Source organism: Phoca vitulina, unplaced genomic scaffold, assembly GCF_004348235.1.
Source record: "Phoca vitulina isolate PV1807 unplaced genomic scaffold, GSC_HSeal_1.0 scaffold2, whole genome shotgun sequence".
NCBI classification, from domain to species: domain Eukaryota; kingdom Metazoa; phylum Chordata; class Mammalia; order Carnivora; family Phocidae; genus Phoca; species Phoca vitulina.
The window spans coordinates 26433436-26458721 of NW_022589705.1; the positions used below are offsets into that span (position 1 = coordinate 26433436).

A 25286-nucleotide genomic window follows, 5' to 3' on the forward strand; every position below is an offset into this window, starting at 1 on the left:
TATACAACCTATCAAGCCTGGGTCAAGAAAAAATAGCCTGAACGACAAATAACAAATATGGAGATTGAACCAGTAATCAAAAACCTACCATAGAAGAAAACCCCAGGAGCTTTACAGGTGAATTCTAACAAACATTCAAAGAATTAATACCAATTTTTTTTAAACTCTTAACAAAAAATAGAAGAAAGAACTGTTCCAAACTTATTTTATGAAGCCAGCATCACAGTGATATCAAAGCCAGACAAAAACACCACAAGAAAAGAAAATTATAGGTCAATACCTCTAATGAATATAGATGCAAAAATAACAAAATCTAGCAAATTGAATTCAGTAGCACATTAAAAGGATCACACACCATGATCAAGGGGGATTTATCCCTGGGATATGAGGATGGTTCAACTTAACAAACCAATAAATGTGATACAGCACATAAACAGAATGAAAGGTAAAACCCAAATCATCTCAGTAGATGCAGAAAAAGCAAGAAGAACAAAGTTGGAGATCATACCCCCGGATTTCATAATATATTACAAGCTACAGTAATCAGAACAGTTTGGTATTGGCATAAAAACAGACATATAGGCAACGGGAAGAGAATAGAGAGCCCAGAAATAAGTCCACACATTTATGGTCAACTAGTCTTCAACAAGGGTGCCAAGTATGCACAATGGGGAAAGGAAGGTCTCTTGAATAAATGGTGTTGGAAAAAAAAAAAAAATATCCACATGCAGAAGAATGGAATTGGACATCTCACACCATATACAAAAATCAACTCAATGGATTAAAGTCTTTAAGGCCTGAAACTATAAAAAAAAAAAGATAACCTAGGTAAAATGCTTCTTGCCATTGATCTTGGCTATAAAACACCAAAAACACTGGCAACAAAAGCAAAAATAGGTAAGTGGGATTGCATCTAACTAAAATGCTGCAGAGCAAAGGATACAACAGAGTGAAAAAGCAGCCTGTAGAGTAGGAGAAAGTATTTGCAAACCATGTATCTGATAAGGGTTCAGTGAGGAACTTATATAACTTCATGGAAAACAAAAACTATTGTTTTTAAAATGGGCAAAGGACCTGAATAGATATGTCTCAAAAGACATATGAACATACAAATGGCCCAAAGGTACATGAAAAGATGCTCAACATCCCTGATCAGCAGGAAGTGCAAATCAAAACCACACTGAGATTAGAATGGCTGTTACCAAAAAGACAAGAGATAACAAATGTTGGTGAAGATGTGGAGAAAAGGGAATCCTTGTATACTGTTGGTGGGAATGTAAATTGGTATAGCCATTATGGAAAACGATATGGATGTTCCTTTAAAAATTAAAAAATAGGGGCACCTGGGTGGCTCAGTTGTTAAGCTTCTGCCTTCGGCTCAGGTCATGATCCCAGGGTTCTGGGATCGAGCCCTGCATCGGGCTCCCTGCTTAGTGGGGAGCCTGCTTCTCCCTCTCCCCCTGCTTGTGTTTCCCTCTCTATGTGTCTCTCTCTCTGTCAAATAAATAAAATCTTTTTTTAAAAAATTAAAAAATAGATCTACCATATGATTCAGCAACTCATCTTCTGGGTATATATCCAAAGGAAATGAAATCAGTATCACAAAGATATCAGCAATTCCATGTTCACTGCAGCATTATTCACAATTGCCATGATATGGAAACATAAGTGTCAACAGATAAATGGTTAAAGAAAATGTCACACACACACACTAGAATATTATTCAGCCTTAAAATAAAAAGAGGAAATCCTGCCATTTGCAACAACATAGATGAACCTGGAGGACGTTATGTCAAGTGAAATAAGCCAGACACAGAAAGATAAATACAGCATGATTTCTTGTATGTGAAATCTAAAACTCATAGAAGCAGAGAATAGAACGATGGTTGCCTGAGGGTAGCATAGTGGGGAAGTGGGGGAAATGGGGAAATGGTACAGTTTCAGTTATTTAAGATGAATGAGTTCTAAAGTTCTAATGTATAGCATGGTGACTACAGTCAATAATACTGTATTGTATACTTGAAATTTGCTAATATAGTAAATCTTAGATGTTCTCACCACACACACAAATGGCAACTAGATAGGGGGAAGAATATGCTAATTAGTGTGATTGTGATAATTTAACAGTGTGTACCTACATCAAAACATCAAATTATACACTTTGAATATATACAGTTTTTGTGTGATGATTATCCCTCAGTAAAGCCAAAAGAAACAAAAAAAGTCCTTTTATGATAAAAAACATTCAACAAACAAGGAATATAAGAAAACTTCCTCAATCTGATAAAAGACGTCTATGAAAAATCCACAGCTATCATCATACAGAATGCAGAAAAGACTGAAAGTTTTGCCCTTAAGATCAGAAATAAGACAAGGATGTTTACTTGCTCTCAAAACTTCTATTCAACATTGTACTGGAGGTTTTAGCCAGAATAATTAGTGAAGAAAAATAAAGATATTCATATTGGGGGGAAAAGGAAGCAAAATGATCTCTCTTTGCAGATGGCATGATCTTATACATTTGGAAAACCTTAAACCCTTGACATGCATGCCAAGACCATTCAATGGGGGAAAGAATAGTCTTTTCAACAAATGGTAGTGGGACAATTAGGTATCTTCATGCAAAAGAATGAATTTAGACCACCGCCTCACACCATATACAAAAATTAACTCAAAATGGATCAACAACCAAAATGTTTTCAGAGCTAAACCAAAAAAATCTTAGAAAAAACGCAGGTATAAATCTTGGTGACACTGGATTAGGCAACAGTTTCTTAGACATAACAAAACATAAGCAACAAAAGAAAAAACATAAATTGGACTTCAATGAATTAAAAGCTTTTGAATCAAAGGACACTATCAAGAAAGTGAAAAGACAACCTACAGAGTGGGAGAAAATGTTTGCAAATCATGTATCTCATAAGGATCTAGTATCCAAAATATATAAAGTTCCCTTACACTTCAATAATAACCCAATTTAGAAACAGGCAAAAAATTTGAGTAGATAATTTCTCCAAAGATTTTTAAATGGCCAATAAGCACATTAAAAGATGCTCAACATCATCAGTCATTAGGGAAATGCAAACCAAAACCACAGTGAGATACCACTTCACACCCACTAAGATGGCTGTAATAAAAGACCATAAAATGTGTTGGTAAGGATGTGGAGAAGTTGGAACCTTTATATATCACTGGTGGGATTGTAAAATGGGTATGGCCACTTTGGAAAACAGTTTGGCAGTTCCTCAAAAATGAGGAATTGAAAACATGTTCACACAAAAATTTGCACATTAATTTTTATAGTAGCACTATTCATAATAGCCAAAAAGTAGAAGCAACCCAAATATCCACCAACTGATGAATGGATAAACAAAATGTGGTATATCTGTACAATAAAATAATACCCATAAGAACAAAGGAAATACTAACACATGCTTAAACGTGGATGTATCTTGAAAACATGATGCTAATGAAAGAAGCCAGACATAAAAGGCCAAATATTGCATGATTCCCTGTATGAAATCTGCAGAATAGGCAAATCTGCAGAATAGGCAAATCCATAGAGACAGAAAGTAGATTGGTGGCTGCCAGGGAATTGAGGGGAGGGGCTGTGCAGAAGGAAGAACGGGAAATGGGAGTGACTGCTAATAGATACGGAGGTTCTTTTAGATGTGACAGAAATGTTCTCGAATTACTGTGAATATACTAAAATCCACTGAATTGTAAACTTTAAAATGGTGAATTTTATGTATGTGAACTATATTTCCATAAATAAATTACAAAATAAGAGATGAAAAGGGAGTCACTAAATCCAGCCCCATTCAAGGAGATGGGAATAAGACTCCACCTTTTGATGGGAGGGAGTGTCAAAGAATTTGTTCAGCAAATGTTTCCAAACCACACATACTATACATTCATCAAAATGGCTAAAATTAAAGACTGGCAATAAATGTTGGCCAAGAGCAACCGAAACTCTCACTGTTGGTGAGAATGTAAAATGATACAAACACTTTGGAAAACATGTTGGTAGTTTCTTATAAAATTAAATATATGCTGGGCGCCTGGGTGGCTCAGTTGGTTAAGAAACTGCCTTCGGCTCAGGTCATGATCCTGGAGTCCCAGGATCGAGTCCCACATCGGGCTCCCTGCTCAGCAGGGAGTCTGCTTCTCCCTCTGACCCTCCCCCTTCTAATGCTCTCATTCTCTCCCTCTCAAATAAATAAAATCTTTTTAAAAAATTAAGTATATCCTTACTATGACCCATGACATACTTAACGTGACAATCACATCCCTGGGTATTTATTCAAGAGAAAAACCTATATCCACACAAAGGCTTGTACATAAGTATGTATAGCAGCTTTATGCATTATAAACCAAAGCTGGAAATAACACTATTGAATAAACTGGGGTTTATCCAAACAATGGAATACTGCTCAGCAATAAAAAAGAGTGAACTACTGATACATGCATAAACACAAGTAAACTTCAAAAACAAGCTGAGTGAAAGAAGCCAGACACAAAAAAGAAAATAAGGTATTGTTCCAGTTTATATGAAACTATAGAAAATACAAATCTAACATATAGTGACTGAAGGCAGGTTGGTGGTTGCTTGGGTTGGAGGTGGGACACTTTGACTTCAAAGGGACACAAGGAAACTTTTTTTGGGTGATTAAATTCCTGTATCTTGATTGTGGTAGTGGTTACACAAAATGGTCAAAATATATAGAAATGCACACTTAAATGGATATATTTCATTCTATATAAATTACCTCTTAAAAAAGTTAGGCAAAAAATTCATCCAGAATCTAACCCTCTCTTAATTGTTTCTATCCTGATCAAAATCACCATCATTTTTCACCTGGTTTATCACAACAGGCTTCTAACTTTTCTCTCCTCTTGACCTCTTTCAGCCTATTCGCAACATAGCATTCACGTGATCCTATTAAAACACAAGTCATATGACACCATTTTTCTGTTTAAACTCCTCCAATGACTTCCAATCTTACTTTAAGCAAATGTCAAGGGAAACTAATTTACAATAACTCTTTATGTGATCTGCCTCTATCCTCCATCCCCAACATCTGTCTGCCTCCTTTTCCACTCCAGCATTCTGGCCACTTTGTGGCTTTTTGAACACCCCATGCACGTTCCTATCTCACACCTGTACATTGCTGTTCCTTTTGCTTTGGATGCTTTCCCCCAGGATTCCTACATGGCTCTCTTTCTCACTTCCTTCAAGTCTTTACTCAAATGTTACCTTTTCTGCAAGGCCTTCTTTGACCACCTTATTTAAAATTCCAAGCCCTTGTCCGGGTTTTTGTTTGTTTGTTTGTTTGTTTGTTTTTAAAGATTTTATTTATTTATTTGAGAGAGAGAATGAGAGAGAGAGAGCATGAGAGGGGGGAGGGTCAGAGGGAGAAGCAGACTCCCTGCCGAGCAGGGAGCCCGATGCCCGACTCGATCCTGTGACTCCAGGATCATGACCTGAGCTGAAGGCAGTCGCTTAACCAACTGAGCCACCCAGGCACCCCCTTGTCCGGGTTTAAAAACATTTTGGCAATTTGGTGATTTGCGGAGATACTTTACAAAGTAAATAGTAAATAATGTGAAAATAATTGATTTTTTTTTTCCTTCGTGAAGGAAATGTTCGTTAGGTCTGCTCAGCGACTGTATGGGGCTCAAATTCGTGCTAACTCAATTTGTTGACCTGTAAATGCAGGGATGCCTCTAACACACTCTTACGAACCTCAAACTATTTTACCAGCTTGAAAAGCTCCAAGGTAAGAACAGGTATTTAACAGTGAAGTGGGAATCTTGTTGAAAGTTGCCAAAGCTATGAACAGCATGGCCTAATTGTGAGAGACCAAGGACTCCTGTGCCAAATAAGTTGGGCTGTTACTTCTAAACAGAAAGGGCATAAATTGACTAGGGCCTGCTTTTTGTAAACAAAGAGGTTTCCAACATATGCATAACTAAAAAGAACTGTTTGTGACAGAGTCCTCTGCTTCCTGTCCCTCTGCCCCTCATCCCCCTAAGTTTTGGTCATCAGCCCAGGTTTTTTTATTTTTATTTTTAAAAATTTTTTATTATAAAGTTGTTTTTTTAAATTTTTAAGTAATCGCTACACCCAACATGGGTCTTGAACCCACAACCCCAAGATCAAGAGTGGCATGCTCCACTGACTGAGCCAGCCAGGTGCCCCATTAGCCCATGCTTTTAAAAAACAAAACAAAAAACAAACCTTCAGGGACTGAGTGGGTCTCAGAAAAACCTGTATATAGGAAATTTTAGAGAAATCCTTTGCCTTTTATTGTGACAAATAGAGAAAGTGTGAAGGCCAGACTTTCCAAGGAGACTGAGAATAAGGTTAGGCTTAAGGCCAGCTGAGAAAAAATTTATGCTGTTAAGGGCATATTTAATATGAGTGATTTCTGAAGTGTTTGTCATTTCTGTTTTCTCCCCCTGATTTGTACAAAGTGCTGACTGGTGTTCTCAAGGATAGAAATTATTCTCAGAAGACCATATCTCCTTCTTAGGGGAAGAAGGGCCCAGCATTGCTATGGCAGGAGTTCTTGATTTGGAGTGAGGTATTAAGTGGAGGTGGTGGGGCCTTCACATAAAGTGACCTGAAAAGGGGAGAGAGGAGGGCACGAGGAGAAGAAGAAGGGGAGGGCAAAGATTCTCGGGCCAGGGAAGAAAGTGACTTGCTCAGCGTTATGTGTGTATGTGCCAGGATTAAAATATATACGTATGTATATTAAATTCAAAGTGTTTTCTCTTCTTACCAACTTGATTTTGCTTGTTACTACTGGACCTTTCACCACTGCTGGGCCTGGAGGTGTGAAATGATAGGAACTAAAGGAGGCTGGATCACTCCACCTGGGAAAAAAAACAGAGCCCCCAAACAGGCCCTGGAGGTAAGGCAAGTGAGGAGAGAGCCACAGCCCAGAGCTCTAGGAGTCTGAGGGGAGGGGAAAGAAAGGAGGTCTGAGTGTAGTAGACAAAGAGGAGTTTAAAGAGTATTCCTATGTGTTCTGAGGTGTAAGTGCCCTCTGCCTCTCAAACAAAAGCTTTCCGTAATGATGCACATTCTCCTCAAAGCATTTGGAATTGGATTGGGCTGCATCACTGTGGCCTTAAGATAACATTTAATGGCAAAACTGAGATTAGAAGTCAGTCTTCCTGTCTCCTTTGTTAGCTACTAAAGAATTACCTCCTTGGATAATGTAAAGATGTTGGTCCAGCCTCTGCTTCCTGAGAGCTGCGGAGTTTAGGAGATGAGCAGAAGGTTTATCTTGGTTCCTCACAACACTTCACAACTCATGCCTGGGCGCCCTGTGGAGAAAGACTTACCCCTCACCCAGGGCTCTCTTCCCAAGAGGTTCTGTGAAACTTGGGGAAAAGAGCAGAAGTGCTTTACTGCCCTGGGAGGCAGAGTGGGACACAGCCAGGAGAAGGACAATAATCACCTGTCCCATGGAACACATTGAAACTCTAGCCCACTATGAGCCCCTTTTACTATTCTTGCCCCTGCTCTGAAATCAGCTTTTCCTCCAAGGAACTAAATTATTGAAAAGACTATTTTTATCAATTGAATTACCTTGTGACCTTCTTTGAAAATCAAATGACCTTATATATGACTCTATTTTTAAGACTCTTCAGTTTAATTGTCTATGCTTATAACAATACTATACTGTCCTTTATTAATGTAGCTTTATATGTAGTAAGTCACAAAGTCAGATAATTTAAGTCTTCCAGTATTGCTCTTTTTCAAGATTGTTTTGGACACTGTAGGTCCTTTGCATTTTCATATAACTTTTAGAATCAAGGCATCAATTTCTATTTTAAAAATCTGGCATTATGATTGGGATTATATTGAATCTATAGATCAATTTTGGGAGAATTGACACCTTAAGAGCATTGAGTCTACCAGTTCATAAATGTGAAATGCCTCCTTATTTATCCAGGCCTTATTTAATTTGTTTTAGCAGTGTTTAGTAGTTTTCAATGTAGACAGAGTGCTCACATACATTTTGTTAAATTTATTACTCAGTTACTAAATTTTATGTTATTTGATGCTATTATAAATGGAATTTTTAAATATTTCATTTTCTAATTGTTTTCTGCTAGTATATAGAAACAAAGGAAATATAGTTGACCCTTGAACAATGCAAGGGTTAGGGTCAATGACTCCCCAAAAATTTAACTACTAATAGCTTACTGTTGACTAGAAGCTGTGCCAATAATATAAACAGTCAATTAACATATATTTTGTATATTATATGCATTATATACTGTTTTTTTACAATAAAGAAAGTTAAAGAAAATAAAATGTTACTAAGAAAATCATAAGGAAGAGAAAATACATTTATAGTACTGCATATAAGTGGACCCACACAGTTCAAACCCATGTTATTTAAGGGTCAACTGTACAATTGATTTTTATTATTTTGAACTTGTATCTTTCTATTTAGTTGTAATAGTGTTCTCCAGAGAAACAGAATCAATCAGGTGTACGTATATATAGAGAAATTCATTTTAAGAACTTGGCTCACATGATTATGGAGGCTGGCAAGTCCAAAATCTGCAAGTTGGGCCACCAGGATAAAGACCCAGGGAAGAGCTAATGTTGTACGTCAGGTCTGAAGACCATCTTCTGGCAGAATTCCTTCTTGTTTGGGGAAGATCAGTCTTTTGGTCTATTCAGGTCTTCAACTGCTTGGATGAGGCCCACCCACATTATGGAGGGCAATCTCAACATACACCAATTTATTTATTTATTATTTTTTTAAGTAGGCTCTATACCCCATGTGGGACTTGAACTCAGGACCCTGAGATCAAGAGTCGCATGCTCTACCAACTGAGCCAGCCAGCTGCCCCTCAACATCCACTGATTTAAATGTTAATTTTACCCAAAAATACCCTTACAGAAACATCCAGAATAATGTTGGACTAAATATCTGAATACCATTTCCCAGCCAAGTTGACACATAAAACTAACCATCGTACTTGTTAACTTAGTAATCAATTAAATTCATCTACAAATAGAGATGACAAAGGTATTTATATTCCTTTCTTTCAAATCTTTATGCTTTTCTCCCCCTTGTTGTATTGCCCTCTTAGGAACTCCAGAGCCATGTTATAAGAAGAGTGGGCATTGTGGCCCTATTCCCAATCTTCCAAAGAAAGTATTCAACATATTACCATTTTGTATGATGTTAGCTATTTATTTATTTTTCGTAGACACTCTACCGGAAAAATACTTCTGTGTTCTGTTTATCCACAGAATACTCTCATTACTTCACTTCTGACAATTCTAATTACCAAATATGTGTATGGATTTTTCCTTACACTTAGCAATTCTCTGATTCTTCAGATACCAGCTGGGTGTCCTATAACTTAACTCAATTCTGACACTATTTACTATCTGCCCCTTACTTCAGATGTCAGTTGTCAAGTACAAGGTTATCATCTGTGCATCTGACTGACCAGCTATAAATTGGAGCTTCCATCAACCCTCTGCTCAGGTTTGATAATTCACTGAAATGGCTCACAGAACTCAGGAAACTTACTAGATTGCCTGTTTATTATAAAAGGATACAGCTCAGGATTAGTCAGATGGAAAAAATGCATAAGGAAAGGTATGGAGGAAGAGGTGTAAAGCTTCCATGCTCTCTCTGGGTACACTGCCCTCTCAGTACCTCCATGTGTTCACCAACCTGGTGAATTTTGTAGAGGTCTCCAATCCCCCTCCACACACACATACTCCCAATCCCCCATGCTTTGGAATTTTTATGGAGGCTTCATTATGTAGGCATGATTGATTGAATGCATTGGCCATTGGTGAATGATTTAACCTCCAGACCCTCCTCCCTCCCTGGAGGTGGGGGGTGGGGATAGGTGTGGGAGAATGAAAGTTCCAACCCTCTAAACACATGGTTGGTTCCCTGGCAACCAGCCCTCATCCAGTGGTTATCTAAGGACTTTCCAAAAATTGCCTCATTAACATAAACTCAGATGTGGTCAAAAGTATTTTGAGTAACAAAATACACTCATTTCACCTTTATGCTCTGGAGCTATTTGAGGAACCGGGAACAAAAATTAAATATGTAACAAAAGATGCCCTTATGCTCTTATCACTTAAGAAATTACAAGTGTTGCAAAGATTCTGTGCCAAGAACTATGGGTGAAAACCAAAATATATATTTCTTATATCACAATATCATAGTTGCTATAGTTTGCTGAAAATTTTTAGTATGAATGTGGGTTAAATTTTATCAAATGCTTTTTCTGTATATATTGAGATGTTTAAATGGGTTTTTTTTTCTCATTTATTTTGTTAACGTGCTGAATTACATTGATTTTCAAATGACAGGCTAACTTTGAATTCCTGGGATAAATTTTGCTTGGTGATGATATGCATCCTTTCTATCTATTTCTGGATTTAATTTGTTAATATTTTGTTAATGAGTTTTGTATCTGTGTTCATAAGGGGTATCTAGTTTGTAACTTTATATCTAATGTCTTTTAAGGTTTTGGCATCAGTTATGTTGGTCTTATAAAAGGAATTTGGAAATGATTTCTCCTCTGTTTTAAGATTGATATCATTAGGGGCGCCTGGGTGGCTCAGTCGTTAACTGTCTGCCTTCAGCTCAGGTCATGGTCCCCAGGTCCTGGGATTGAGCCCCACATAGGGCTCTCTGCTCAGCAGGAAGCCTGCTTCTCCCTCTCCCACTCCCCCTGTTTGTGTTCCCTCTCGCGCTGTTTCTCTGTCTCTCTGTCAAAACAAATAAATAAAATCTTAAAAAAAAAAGATTGATATCATTATTTTTAAGATATGATGGAATTCATCAGTGACATCATTTTTGTAATAATTCAACTTCTTGGATAGATACAAGATTATTCAAATTTTCTATTTTATTGCACATCAGTTTTGATAAGCTTTTTAAAGAAATTTTTCCATTTCATTTATGTTGTTAAATACAAAGTCTTAATGGTTGTTCATAATACTTCCTTACTATCCTTTTGATATTTATGGGATCTGCAGTGATATTCCCTATTTCATTCCTGATATCTTAAATTTGTGTTTTTTCTTTTTTCTTGGTCAGCTTAGCTAGAGTTTTATCAATGAATTTTTTTCAAAGAGCCAAATGTTGGCTTTGTTAATTTTCTCTATTTTATTTTTGTTATTGATTTCTGCTTTTGTCATTTTCTTTAGTATTTCCTAAATAAAACTACTTACCCTAGATTTAATTTGCTCATCTTTTCCCACTTTCTTAAAGGAGAAACTTAGATAATTGATTTTAAACCCTTATTTTCATCATCATCCAGTTCAAAATATTTTCTAATTTTCCTTTTGATTTCTTCTTTGACCATGGGTTAGTAGAAGTATGTTATTTAATTTCCAAACATTTGGGGGCTTTTTGAAATATCTCCCATTGTCATTGATTTCTAATTTCATTTTTTTTTTTTTTTAAGATTTTATTTATTTATCTGACAGAGAGAGAGACAGCAAGAGAGGGAACACAACCAGGGAGAGTGGGAGAGGGAGAAGCAGGCTTCCCTCAGAGCAGAGAGCCCGATGTGGGGCTTGATCCCAGGACTCTGGGATCATGACCTGAGCTGAAGGCAGATGCTTAACAACTGAGCCACCCAGGTGCCCCTCTAATTTCATCTTTTGTGGTCAGAAAACATACTTTGTATGATTTCAGTCTATTCAAATTTATTGAGACATATTTTATTGCCTGGCATATGGTCTATCTTGGTGAACATTTTATGTATCCTTGAAAATAATGTGTATTCTGCAGTTGTTTGGCATAGCATTCTATAAATGTCAATTATGTCAAGGTGGTTGATTGTGTTGTTCAGTTCTTCTATATTCTTAGTGATCTGGGGGGGTCTAGTTGTTGGGGGGCATTATAATCTTTAATTATAATTCTGAATTATCTATTTCCTTATTTCTGTCAGCTTTTACTTAACGTATTTTGAAGCTGATTTAGATACATATACTCATTAATTGTAACGTCTTTCTGATTAATTGGCTGTTTTATTATTATAAGTTATTATTCATTATCTCTGGTAAGACTCCTTGTCTTGAAGTCTATTTTGGTCTGATATTAATGTAGTAATCCCAGTTTTCATATGCTTACTGTTTTCATGGTATATTCATTTTCATCTTTTAATTACAACCTATTAGCCCCTTTATATTTGAATTGTGTCATCTTATGGGATGTTCTAGTTATCTATTGCTACTCCAAATCTTAGAGGCTTAAAATAAAAACCATTTTATCTCAAGATTCTTTGGGTCAAGAGTTTGGGCAGGGATTGGTTGAGCAGTTCTGCTCCTTTGTCTTAGATTATTGACTTGGCTGCATCCACTTGAACAGACCCAGAAGGTCCAAGAAGGTCTCATTCACTTGCTTGTCTGGTGCCTTCTTTAAGCTCAGGCTTCCTTTAGTATGGTGTCCTCAGAGTATTTGAACTTCTTACATGATGGCTAGATTCTAAGATGGAATGTCATCAAAATAGTTTTTCTAAGTTTATGTATCCTGTTCTCTTCCTTGTTAAGAGAAACTTACGTTTTTTCCAGGTAATTTATTTTCAGGCTTGGTATCCTTTAGGGGAAGCTGTGCCCTTCTCTATTCCCAGAGGATGGATAAAGACTAGTTAATAATCCAGTCATGATAAGTCTATTCCTCTTGCCCCACTAGGCCTGTGACACTACTCTGGAAGAGGCTTGAGGTAAAGTCAGACTTTTGGGAAGGTGTTCATCAGATCTTAAAAAGGATACAATAGAAGAATGTTCCCTTTTACTGATGCTGAACATTATCTGTATGTGACACATGGAACTATATGGCCATATTGCCACCATGAAGGAAAGACATAAAAGGAGAAGCCAACATGCTGACCTGGCTGAAGAGAAATATAGAAAAAAAATCTGCGTCCTTGATGATATTACTGAGATATTAAATCAGTCAACCCGGGAACCACAAGATTCCCCTCCCCTGCCATTTTATTGAGATATAACTGACATATAACATTATATTAGTTTAAGATATACAATATAATGATTTATTATGTTGTTATATTGCAAAATTATTGCCACAATATGTTAGGTTAACATCTATCACATGGTTTCAAAACGTTTCTTTCTTGTGATGAGAACTTTTAAATTTATTCTCTGAGCAACACTCAAATACACAATTAAGTATTGTTAGCTAGATATTACATCCCCAGAGTTTATACCTTTTGACTACCTTCACCTATTTTCCCCACTTCTGACCCCCCACCTCTGGCAACCACCAATCTGTTCTCTGTTTCTATGAGTTTGGTTTTATAGTTTCATATACAAGTGAGATCATATAATGTTTGTCTTTCTCTGTCTGACTTATTTTACGTAGTATAATGCCCTCAAGTTTCATCCATGTTGTCACAAATGGAGGGACCATGAGATTTTTGCCCTTCTGTTTTGTGGAATGACTTTTATTTGCAACCTAAAGCATTCTGAAAGATAAGAGGCAGAGGTTAAAATAGAGGTGATAGTGGACCCAGAGTTATTAATCCTTTATTATTCTTAATGTTATGATTGATTATTGGAGGGAAGATGCTTAATACATTTAAAACTACAGTACAAGTTATAAAGCACAGCAAAGCATGTAGTATGGATTTAAATGTGTACTTTATAAATCAAATTAAAAAACAAAGAAACAAAATTATTTTTTCCTCCAAATGGCATCATTTCTGTGGAGCTGCTGCTGGCAACAGACCTGATATTGCATAGAGCTGGAGGTAAGAATCATGTTGTCAGAAAAGATTATCTTGAAGTTAAAATTATGATGACTAAGATCATATTTTTTGGCATTTCAATCAAATCACAGATTTGGGTTTAAAAATCCGTAACTTGTTTGTAAAGATAGAAAATAGAAGAGAAACCTAACAGAAGCCCCAAATGACTTGATCTTAGTCCAGTGTGGTCCACTTATATCACAATTAGTGCTGTGTGTCTTTTTTTTTTTAAGATTTTATTTATTTGAGAGAGAGAGAGAGAGAGCATGAGCGGTGGGGGGAGGGGCGCCAGAGGAAGAGGGAGAAGCAGACTCCCCACTGAGCAGGGAGCCCGATGCGATGCGATGGGGGGCTGTCCCAGGACCCTGGGATCATGACCTGAGCAGAAGGCGGACACTCAACCGACTGAGGCACCCAGGTGCCCCAGTGCTATGTGTCTTAGTCACAAACACTTCTATTTATTGACAGTCATATTACTGTAATTGTTTTAATTTTAGTAAGGTGTATGAATAAGTTATTTGATTCACTTATCCCTTTGGCTTTCACAGAAGTGTAATTTTTAAGCTACTGGGACCAATGAATGATTTTGCCCACTTTTATTTTGCCTTGTCAAGTGAGGATATGAATTAAAAGCATCTTTCACCTACAATCATAATTATTTGTGAAAAGAAACAGTGTTCAACACCACATAAAGATATAATTTTAGAATTTCTAAAAGATTTAGTTTTGATATATAAAATTGCATTTATTTAGTTTTGTTCATATATTTACCAGAGACACGTGAAACTTCTTCACAGACTGGCATGAACCTGCAGACAGGCACATGGACAGGCACCACTGATTTCTCCTAAATCTATTATAGACTGGAAAATGCTGACCTTCATCCTTCTATACTAAAAAGTAGCTTTTTGCCTCTTTATTCAGTGACTATTGTGTCTGTGACATGTAAGACCTTGTGACAGCCACTCTGGAGAACCCCAAAACATGTAAGACCTAGCCTCTGACCTTTAGGGGCTGATACCTTGGCTGGGCCATAAGAACATGTCACAGAATTAGGCAAATCCTGTGTTCTCTGCACCAAGTGTTTTATATTTAGTGAAGTCCAAATGCCAGTGGGTTTTTTTTTTTTTTTTTTGGTCTAGCTTAATTTCTTTCAGGTCTTAACCTCATGTATCTTTACTAATGGGCAGCCAAACAGTTAGCAATGTTGATTTTGATAGCTCTAGGAAACCAGAAAAGTAGTGTTATAAGGGGTGAAGCTAATCAAAGGCCATAAAGGGACCATTACAGGAGAGTGTGAAGATTGCAGCATCCTGTGACTAGGAGCCCAGCCACACTTGGACTTGTCACCTCTGGGGTCTGTTCTTTCCAGCTCCTCACTGAAGCTTCTCTCTCTCTCTCTCATTCTCTCTCTCGCAAAAGCACCCCGGTTACTTCTGTGCTTTATGATTTCATCTAGCCCTCAGAACTGTCTTCTAAGAATGTCTGAATTTGATCAGGACCATAAGATGATTATGTTCTCACCACAAGTGAATTGTGAACTAAATGTATCGAGTTGGCAGCCACGATCAATAACCTTCCTTCTTTCTTCTTTCTTCTTCTTCTTCTTCTTTTTCTTCTTCTTTCTTCTTTCTTCTTTCTTCTTTCTTCTTCCTCTTCTTCTCTTTCTTTTAAAGAAAGTTCCCTTCAGCAGAGGACATTACCAGACATTCTATCCATAACTCAGCACAGAGTCCTCTGGACTGTCTAGTGGGCAAAATTAGCTCTAACCCATTGCTAATTTAGCTCGGAAAGAAAGAGCTCTTGTTTCTGAAGAATACACTGAGCGATGTTTGAGAATTTTGAAATGATCAACTAAGGAGAAGAGGGTTTTAAAGACAAACTAAATAGTGACTTCTCCCAACACACACTCAAGGCACGTCTGCATTATTTTCAAGCCTTTCTTTCTACCAAACAAATCAACTCAGGTAAGCAGAAGCAGTCTAAAAGTTGTATCCTAATTTCATCTATTAAGATCTTTGAAAGCCAATATATTTTGGTTTAATCCCAACCTTTTTCTTTCTTTTCTGTGAGCTTGTTTTATAATAAACATTTGAAACATTTCCTTTCCAAAGTGCCTCTCCTCAAATATCTTGTCTAGATGGTCTGTCAGGTTCCAGTTTGGCTAATTTGGTAATGCTAACTCCCACTTTATTTAACATGCAAGGCTAGGTATCGAAGCCCTATCTAATTGGGGTCATTTAAGGAAAACACCCAAGAAATGGGGTTCTTCTTACATATTCCTAGTGAGATTTTGAAACACTATTGTCAGGAAATACAAGCAATCCCTGAAACTTTCCCTTGGGTTATCAGAGTCCGAGACAATTGATGACATTACATCGGTCGTTCATTTTAGATTCGTGGAGCCTACAAAAATCAATAGTTTTCCATTATCAGGTCCAGCTGGGTCACTAGCCTGTCAATGAGCTGTTACAATTGCTGTACAGGGGTGAGCCTGACCAGTCAATTGCTGCTGACAAGAGGAAAACATGCTGACAGCCACAGGAACAAGTCAGAACACAGATTTGCACTTCAGTTTGCCATCCAAAGAGACTCAGAGCAATGCCATTTTCAAGACATGGGGCACACTCTGTGGGAAGCCTGGGGGAGGGGCTACCCCCTGGTTTTAGAGCACAAACGCCAAAGGGCCTGTCCTACCTCCAGCCAACCATCTCCTGTAAAGACTATCCTGTGGTCACTGTCTTTGTTAGTAAGAGGGCCTATACCAGCCGGAGTTGTCCCTAAACACCATCTTCTACCCCATATTGTACCCAGAGTAAGAGTAGGAGGAAGGAACACTGCTTTTACTACCACCAACTCAGATGTAATCATACATATCTTGGAATATATAAAAACTTAAAGGAGGACATAAACGGGCAAAGGCACCAAATATAAACAGATATGACTAAACCTGTTTTAAGTATTGATTGAAGGACAGAAGGTCCTCCAGAGTTGATATATAGACTCCATCATTATTTATAATACTATCTATCCTTTGATCTCAACTTGAGATATTTTACTAAACCAAGAATCCCTCATTGGTGTCTCATTCACAGCCACTCCATCTGATGCAATGAACAGCAAGCAAGGGGAACTGAGTTCTACTTGCCCTACCTATAGTTAAATGGAAGTGGGGTGTAGAGTAGTCAGCTTCAGTAAGTATTTTAAATGCCCCAAATTAATAAAATGGCAACTGGCTTGCCTTACCTACTGTGTCACAAGGTTGTCATGAGATTCAAAATGAAATCAATTGGGAGTAATCTCTGTCCAACCAAGTGACCGTGTATATGTGTGTTCGTGTGTCTCTTGCTCTCTAGAAACTATCATGCAGCAAGAAGTTTAGAAGCAATGGAAAGAAGTCCTTCTTTCTCCAGAACAATTCATTTTTGGTTTAGATAGAATGCTTTCTTTTTTTAGTTGAACACATGAATAATGTATCACATATTCCATCATGAGTGAAAGCCAAAATTTAGAAGACAGCTCTGAAGCCTTACTGGGTTTGGTGGCTCTCCTTAGTTCATAGAGAAGAGGATTGAGATGCTAGCAAAGTAGACAAAACTGTCTGGGTTCCTGCATGCTGAGGGACTTCTGAAGCAATGGGAATTTGTGCAGTGCTCTGGTCTCCTCATGCTGGTTTTATTTCACACATCAAACTTTTAAGCTCAAAAGATAAATATTTTGAATTTGTTTCAATATTATGATTTTTAATGTTTCACTTTTATTAACATCTTTCAAGTATTAAGTTCTAGCCTTTTTTTAATGCCTCCAGTCTTGGGTTTGATTCTTTTGGAAGTCAACATTCACTTGTGTTCTATCATCAAACAAAACTGGTAATCAGCTGTATTACTGGAAGCCAAATAGCCAGGCTTTTCTTCTTTTTTTATTACACCACCAAAAAAAAAAAAATCATTTTCTTTAAATGAGTAAAAAAAAGTAGTTTTAACAAGAGCAAATTTGCTAGTAATTAGATGAACCAGTCTTATGTCTTCCAGCACTCGGAAGCATGAAATTCATCAGAACTCTCATAGCATTAATTAAAAAGAATTTATGTTTTTTTAATAAAATGCTTCATGTTTTAGCTCCTTTATTCCTCCACCAAATGTGATTATGTGGGGGCTGAAGGGAATTCAGGTTAATATGTTGACACACTTAACAATGCAGGGTCATGTTGCACAATACGCTTCACTGGTTTGGTTCAGTACACCCCCTGACAGGGCCTAATCATCCCCTGCCCTAAAGGCAGAGGGAAAGAGAGGATTTTAATTACTGCTCTGTATGCAAGTTTGCCAGCATTAAATTGAGACATAATTAGGCCTCTGAATTTTAATAATTGTCCTAGCTAATTGGGCAGACAAGTACGTTATGCAGCATGGCGTGATTAGATAATTAGTATTTCCAAATGACAAAATTGGGCTCTTGATTACAAATTCTACATGAAGGGGGAAAAAGGTAGCAAGCAGATCTTTACAAGTCTATTAAGGGAGAGTTTAGCGATGTTGGTAATTTAAAGTCCATTAGGAGGCAACATTTCATTCTCAGAGCTGGGGGTCTGGGACAAGGGCCTCTGGCCAACTTTGGCTCCCACTTAAGTCTCTTCCCCAGGGTGCTGTGATTTCTCTGGGGTCTGTTCATCTCCCCTATCCCCCACCCCCATCCCAAGCCTAGCAGTCCTCACTGACCTTGGGTCAGGTCTCTTTGGCTAGACACCAGATGGCAGGTGATAACTCTGAAAAAGAAATCATGGGATGTAGGAAGAATAGAACAGAAAAGGGGTAACCTACCTGGTGAGGGTATATGTATCTATTGTGTCTTTCCTTTGCAAGCAGCTGTTCTTTCATTCTTCTTCCAGAATTCACCACTGTCATTGTGTCATTAGCTCCTCTAAAATCTTTTTGGAGGAAAATCTTAAGACAAAATCTTAAATTTTTGAGGTATTATGTTATTGGGGTAAAAAGCATGGGCACTGGAGACTGACCTGGGTTTGAGATCATCACTTACTAGGAGTATGCCCTTGGAGAAGTTACTTAATTTTGCCAAATCTCAGTTTTCTTATTGGCAAAATGAGGAAACTTCCCCCATAAGTTTGTTGATAGGATTAAATAAGGTAATGCGTATAATTTAAAGCACAATGCCTGGCACAGAGTAAGTGCTCAATAAATATTAGCTATTAAATGCAAATTAAATCAATAACTTTAGAAGCTACAAGGTAAAGGTGCTGGGTCTGGCTCTTTACTATGCTCTTTACTAACAAGTGAGGCAAGGGTCCCTGGCTCCTTTGCTTTCTAAGAAGGGAACATGGTGCTCCACTTACGCTGGGGGAAGCCCAATGGCAACAGCTGCCTTTACAGCTCAAATGCCCAACCAGATTTCTGTCCATTCTTCAGAGGCTGGCATTGCAGGCAAGCCTGGCCATTCAGAAATCATGAGGGTAGTTAACCTAAGAAGAATGTGGTGTAAACTCTGTATCTTACTCCACCTTGTGACTCACTCTTCACAGATGTCACTTTATTGCCCACAGAGGCATACTTCTGGCTGCTAAATTTTTCTCACAATAATGAGTAGGTTGGGCTTTAGAGTTAGGGTTTTCAGGCAAAAGGAAAAACAATACAAACCAGAATCCTTGTAAAAAATGATTGATAGGTGGTTGGTGGATGATAATATGATGATAGCTTGTTATAGGAAACTCAGAAGTTCTGGATGTATTTCCATGTATAGTCATTAAGGATGACTATAAGGAAAATAACAATGCTTCCATAGCTTGGTTAGGACAGTCTACCAGACTGAATGAGAATTTCTTATGACTTTCTCAGAGTTTGTGCGTTCTGGCAGAGATTCCAATTCAGAATGCAGAGTTCTCTCTGTGGGTAAACTTTATATCACCATGGCATAATCTCTACAGTACATAACACCTAAATAGCAGAGAAAGAAAAGGCACTTAAGATTAAGTATAGAATGCATACATTCAGCTAGAAGCTTAGAAGGAAGAGTAAGATACTGTTCTCCTGGATGAGAGTAAAAACAGAGACGGAGAGTGAGTGTGTGATCTTTATGCCTGACCTCTAAGGAAACCACTCCTCTTGGGCTGTCTCTCTTTTGTTCACAGGGGTCACACGAGTGGCCTGGAGAGTTGGTGCAGGGCTCTCGCCTCACTGCACTTCCTAGATGCCAAGAGGAAATATCACCGTGGGCAGAGGGTGGGAGAAGTAATAACTGTCATAAGATTTTCTTCCTCGCCACACAATGCTAGAGCTTCTCTCCCGCTCTTTTGAAGAAGTGCGTTTATGACTGATCGCTCAACACCTTGTTGGTTCTGATTGCAGAAAACACACCTTATAAATATATGATAACCATCCTGTAATAGAGAGTGTGACAATTTACTTCACAGTGCGTTTCGGGCTGCTAATTGATCGTTTCAGTCCAAGGACGATTTGGAATAAATTATAGCCATCAAAAGGATATCACAGCTCATTTTAGTGGAAGGCGTTCCATGTCGCTTCGCGTATGTCTCCGGGAGAGCGCCGATTGCACCCGCGGGCTGAGAGGAGGGGTGGGAGCCGACAGAGAAGTAGGAGGCTGGCGGGGCGGGGTCGGCGGGAGGGGCGGGGCGGGGTCGACGCTGGCAGTGGCGCGCGCGCGCGTGCGCGCGCGGCAGCTGCAGGTCCGAGGCCGGACGGTAGAGGCCTCCCTTCTGAGAAGGCGGTGCGGCCGCAAGCTGCTAAGGTTCCCCTCTCGAACCCGTGCGTCCTTCCCGACGAGGTCCCTGCGCGGCCCGACCCAGTGTGAGTATTCCCCACCCGCTCTCCACCTCCCGCAGGAGGCAGCGCCTGTTCATTTGAGGTGAGAGTGCCCGCCGGGCAGAGGGCCCTGCTTGGGGCGGGAATGCTCACGTGCGCGGGGGCTCACCTCCGGCTCGTCGCTTCCTCTCAGCGGGGCTTCCCCGGGCGGGGGTGGGGGTAGAGGTGGTAGCGCGGGACGCTGCTCGCTGAGCTCCGGGAGCGGGATTAGCGAGGCTTGGAGTCGCCGCGGCCCCGTTGGGGGCTTTGTGCGCAGTTGGGGCCCGCGGCTCGAGTAGCTCTGCTTCTCACGCCGCAGTAGGGGAGGAGGGCTTGTGACAGACCCAGGTTCGGGGTGGCGTGGGAGGGGAGTCTTGCCCACAGCAAACCCGAGGAGAGGGCGTGTCGGGCCTGTTGGCGACGCGAGGGCGGCGGGTCGCGCCCTGGGGGGCGCGGCGAGAGCGGCGGCCCGAAAGCCTAGGTGACGGGACCCTATCCACCCCTCAGCCGGGTCTGGAGCCGGTCGCTCCCCCAGACCCTCGTCTTGTTTTCATTTCCCAGCAAAGTGTGTGCCGTTGTGTGGTGGTCATGGAGAAGGGAGACCCAAAGGCCTAGCCCTGGATGGGATTCGAATTCGGAAAAAAAAGTTTTCCTACTTCTGTCGCAGGCACTTGCCTTTCTGGTCTCCCCGCCTCGCCCACGAGACCCCCAGGCAACTTTCATTCTCCTCCTAAGTTGAAGCGTAAGAAAGGTTGAGGCCCTTCAGCTCACACGTAACACACCCCTCTATCCCAAGTGCTCAAAGTCGGGGCTTCGCGCGGTGTCCTTAGTTGTTTAGTCCTCTGTCACGCTAATACATTATGTCAATCTAGGGCACGGATGTTTCCATGCAGGCGATTTTGACAGCAATCATCATACCAAGCTATTATGAAGTGTGATGTCAGTGCGTTCTGGAGGACGGATAATATATAAGCCAGTTCTTGACACGCTATCTTACAAGGAAACATCTGAGACCATCAGTAAGAGGCATTTTAATTCACACACCAAAAATATTTTGTTTGGTTGACATCTTTCAAAATGCTGAAAGGTAGTAGCATTTATCATTTTGTAGGTATTTATCAATATACTCACAGAAGTCCTCCTAGAAAGGAGGAGGGTTTTGTTTTATTCCTATTCTATATAAACCGAGGAACAAAGATGTTGTGTCCTACCAAATAGTCCATAGTAAGTCAGTGAGAAGGCTCTATTTATGAAACCAAACATCTTGTAAAACTGGAATAATTGGAAAAGTGAGGAAACTAGTTGTGTTTATACCTTTGTTGTGAAAGAAAATCATCTGCTAGCTTTAATGAGAGACCATATGCTTTTAGCACAAGTGCTGGGTGTGTGAAATGATCAGTTTATCTCAGGTATGGAAGTCAGGTAAACATTCTGTAAAACTCCAGTCTTAATGACTACTACAGCTGTCCTTTGGCAGCTACGCTTATTCCAGTGGAGCTATACATTCTCTTTGATTGTCCATTAATGTACATTGTATACAGTCATTTTCAGAAAGTTGTGTTGTCGAGAATTTGGTTGATCTGGATTTTATGAGAGTTCAGTTTTGCTGCTATGATTACAAAAGCTGTTAAGTTCTAGAATATGGAAATGGGTAGGAAAAATTCAAGATGTCATAAGCTAAAATCAGGATTGCCCTATATAGTTCTATAGAATTTGTGCTCCACATTCCTTGAAATATAAAAGAATTATACTCAGTTAAGAAACCAGACTTCACCTGTATTCTATTTTGTGAGCAAGGCATTTACCATTAACAAAAAATTCAGTGATCCTTAGACTGTAGGTTAAATGTAACCTTTGGGTCGAAACACTTGTCATTTTTAGTAGTTAGTTGTGAACATAGACCCCAAAGTAGATGTGTCATAGAACCACTATATACTGCTATAAGTTAACAATATACTATCAAAATACAGAATCATGAAACTCCTCACCCAGTGAATTTAAACTCTTATGATATTCAAGACCAGAATAGGGAAAGGGAATAGAAAGACAAGGAAAAGAGAGAGAGGGAGAGGGTAAGAGGTAGTTCATAGGATTTTTGAATTATAATTAGTTGAATTCATTTGAGGGAAGAGTTTATAAGTGCTTTCCAAAAACCACCAGCAAACGATTTAAAATCTGAGGGAATAGTTCAGATTCAACTCCAGCTGAGACTATATGGAGAACCAAGAAAAGCAGAAAGAATGTAATTAGCTGAGTAGGAATTTTCATATCAGTTCTGGTCTAATACCTCAGTATTATATAAAGGGCCATGGGATCATTAGTGATTAGCAGGCATCCAGACCATAATGATGAGAGATCAAGGCCAGGGGACAAAGATGAAAGGGCCTTCCTGCTTAAACTGAATGTTGCAAATGCTGGTGCACTTATATAAGGAAGGTCAGCCAGCAGATAAAGAAATAGGGCAACAGTCCCAAAGCAACAAATGTATTCTTCTCTTTCACCCCAGAGTTAGATTGGATATGGAGATTAACCAAGCTTGAGCTGACACAAAAAGAATGTCCTTATTGCAGCCATTTATAAGGCCTGGAAATTTGAGTCTTGTCTGCTTTAATGAGCTTAGATATTGCCCAGAAATTGGGGAAAGGGACCTGCTGGGTCCTGGATACCAGGGTTACATAACCAACTAAAAGGCCAGTGAACAAGGTGGACAGATCCAATTCCAGATATTTTCTGGGTACACCCTGGATTGTTTGTCCATTAGGTAGACAGAACAGCTCCTAAATTTTATAAGTACAAGGGAGTATTAGGTACCTAGTATACCCTCAATAGATACGACAATTGTGGAAAAACAGGTGACATGAGGTTAACCTTTTTTTTGTTTTTTGAAATGGATAGTCTAACTATCATGTCTGCTCATCTTCTATAGATTTAAGAACCATCCAAATATTTCTTTCTTTGAGTCTACTAAATTTTTGTCTGTAGTGTTTATAGCTTCTGGATTGGAGTAGGGGGCTCTTAGTATGGCCCTAGGTAGTTGTAATAGAACTAAGTGTGGTTGGTATAGTTTGAAGTCCATCTCTTTCATAGAGAGGCTCTTGGTTTTAGATTTACAAAGTTTACATGTGGACCCAGAATATAGAAAAGGTGGGAAATTGCCCTGAGTATTGGGAAGTATCATGTGGTAGAAAGAATCCTGGGCCAGGAGTGGGGACCAGGTTTACCATGTGCCAATTGTGTTACTTGAAGCAAATTTTAGTTTCTTTATAGGCAAAACGTATATTGTAGTAATACCCATTGGGTCTACTTCAAAAGGTAGTTTTGAGCCTCATCTGAGATGGAGTAAATGGAAGGACTGGTTTATTAAGTACCGTGCAAGTACAGGATTTTGTGTGCCACTACACAGGTTTTGTAGGCAAAGGTGTAGGGGTCATGGGCCCTGAGCTGTAAAGATATTTAAACCAAAATATAAATGAAGATGGAAACCTGCCTTTGGGAACTTGGGAGAATAGAGTAATTTTAGCATAGATACTAGAGATGAGTGAATAATACAGTCATTATTCCTCCTTTCTCAGATTCATAAAAAGTAGTATTCTGTTGTCAGAGTATTCTCTTCTGCAAGAGATTGATTGATTTCTTGATTTGAGAGAGAGAGAAAAAACATGCGCACATGGGGGGAGGAGAGAGGGGGAGAGAGAATCTTAAGCAGACACCACGCCTAGCGTGGAGCCCAACGTGGGGCTCAATCTCATGACCCTGAGATCATGACCTGAGCCAAAATCAAGAGTCTGATGCTTAGCCAACTGAGCCACCCAGGCATCCCTCCCTGCAAGATTCTTTAAAAATTGCTTCCTAAAGGGGCGCCTGGGTAACTCAGTTGATGAAGTGTCTGACTCTTGGTTTCGTCTCAGGTCATGATCTCAGGGTCACGAGATTGAGTCCCACATTGAGCCCCCCCATCGAGCCCCCCATCAGGCTCTGTGCTCAGCAGGAATCTGCTTGAGTTCTGTCTCCCTCTCCCTTTCTCTCTGCCCCTCCCACTATTCATGTGTGTGTGCTCTCTCGCTCTTTCTCTCTCTAAAATAAATAACTCTTAAAAAAATAAAATAAAAATGCTTCCTGTTGGATATAAAGAAACCTGCCAGCTTGCTTAATACTATCAAGTCCAGATCTTCAGCATTGGCACTGAAGGCAAGCTCTACATGTGGGGAAAAGTAGCCAGACTTCCAGGCCTTGATTCCTGTACTCTCAGAAGTTCTTCTTAGAGATTTCATTAATTCCCATTGCTACCTTCATGTCTTAGGGGAGGACAGAAGCTGGCTGGAGTTCCATATATTGGCTTAATTGGTCAGCTGTGAACATTTTTAAGCAATTGTTATTCTTCCCACAGCAGCAACCCATTTTTGCTGCAGAGATAGCAAAACTTCCCCCCAGTCCCTTGCAGGCTATTTAAAAAAAATTAACACTCATATCTTTTATTTTTTCCTACTTTCCTCTGTGTATTTAAAAGTTACTGAGGCTGCTGGGGAAAGAACAGTTTCCTCTCTATCTCACAGAAACACCAGTACAGATACAGGCAGCATATCTGTCTCCCACCAACATGGGGCAATGGCTCCAAGCAAGGATGGGAGAATGGTCTGGGACCTTATGGGGTGGTATATACTCATTCTGAGTTTTAGAATCTACCCTACT

General features: G+C 39.3%; 1 long non-coding RNA gene across 7 annotated transcripts in view; it reads left to right on the top strand.

Moving 5' to 3' along the window:
* Positions 1-20472: 20472 nt before the first annotated feature.
* LOC116644480 overlaps positions 20473-25286 on the top strand; it is a 70563-nt gene continuing 65749 nt past the window's right edge. For 5 of the 7 annotated variants that reach the window (XR_004301764.1, XR_004301770.1, XR_004301763.1 and 2 more), the window contains exons 1-2: positions 20473-20661; positions 21470-21616. This is a non-coding gene — a long non-coding RNA (uncharacterized LOC116644480). The remainder of the gene's footprint in view (positions 20662-21469; positions 21617-25286) is intronic. The other 2 variants (XR_004301765.1, XR_004301767.1) reach the window with 2 other exon arrangements.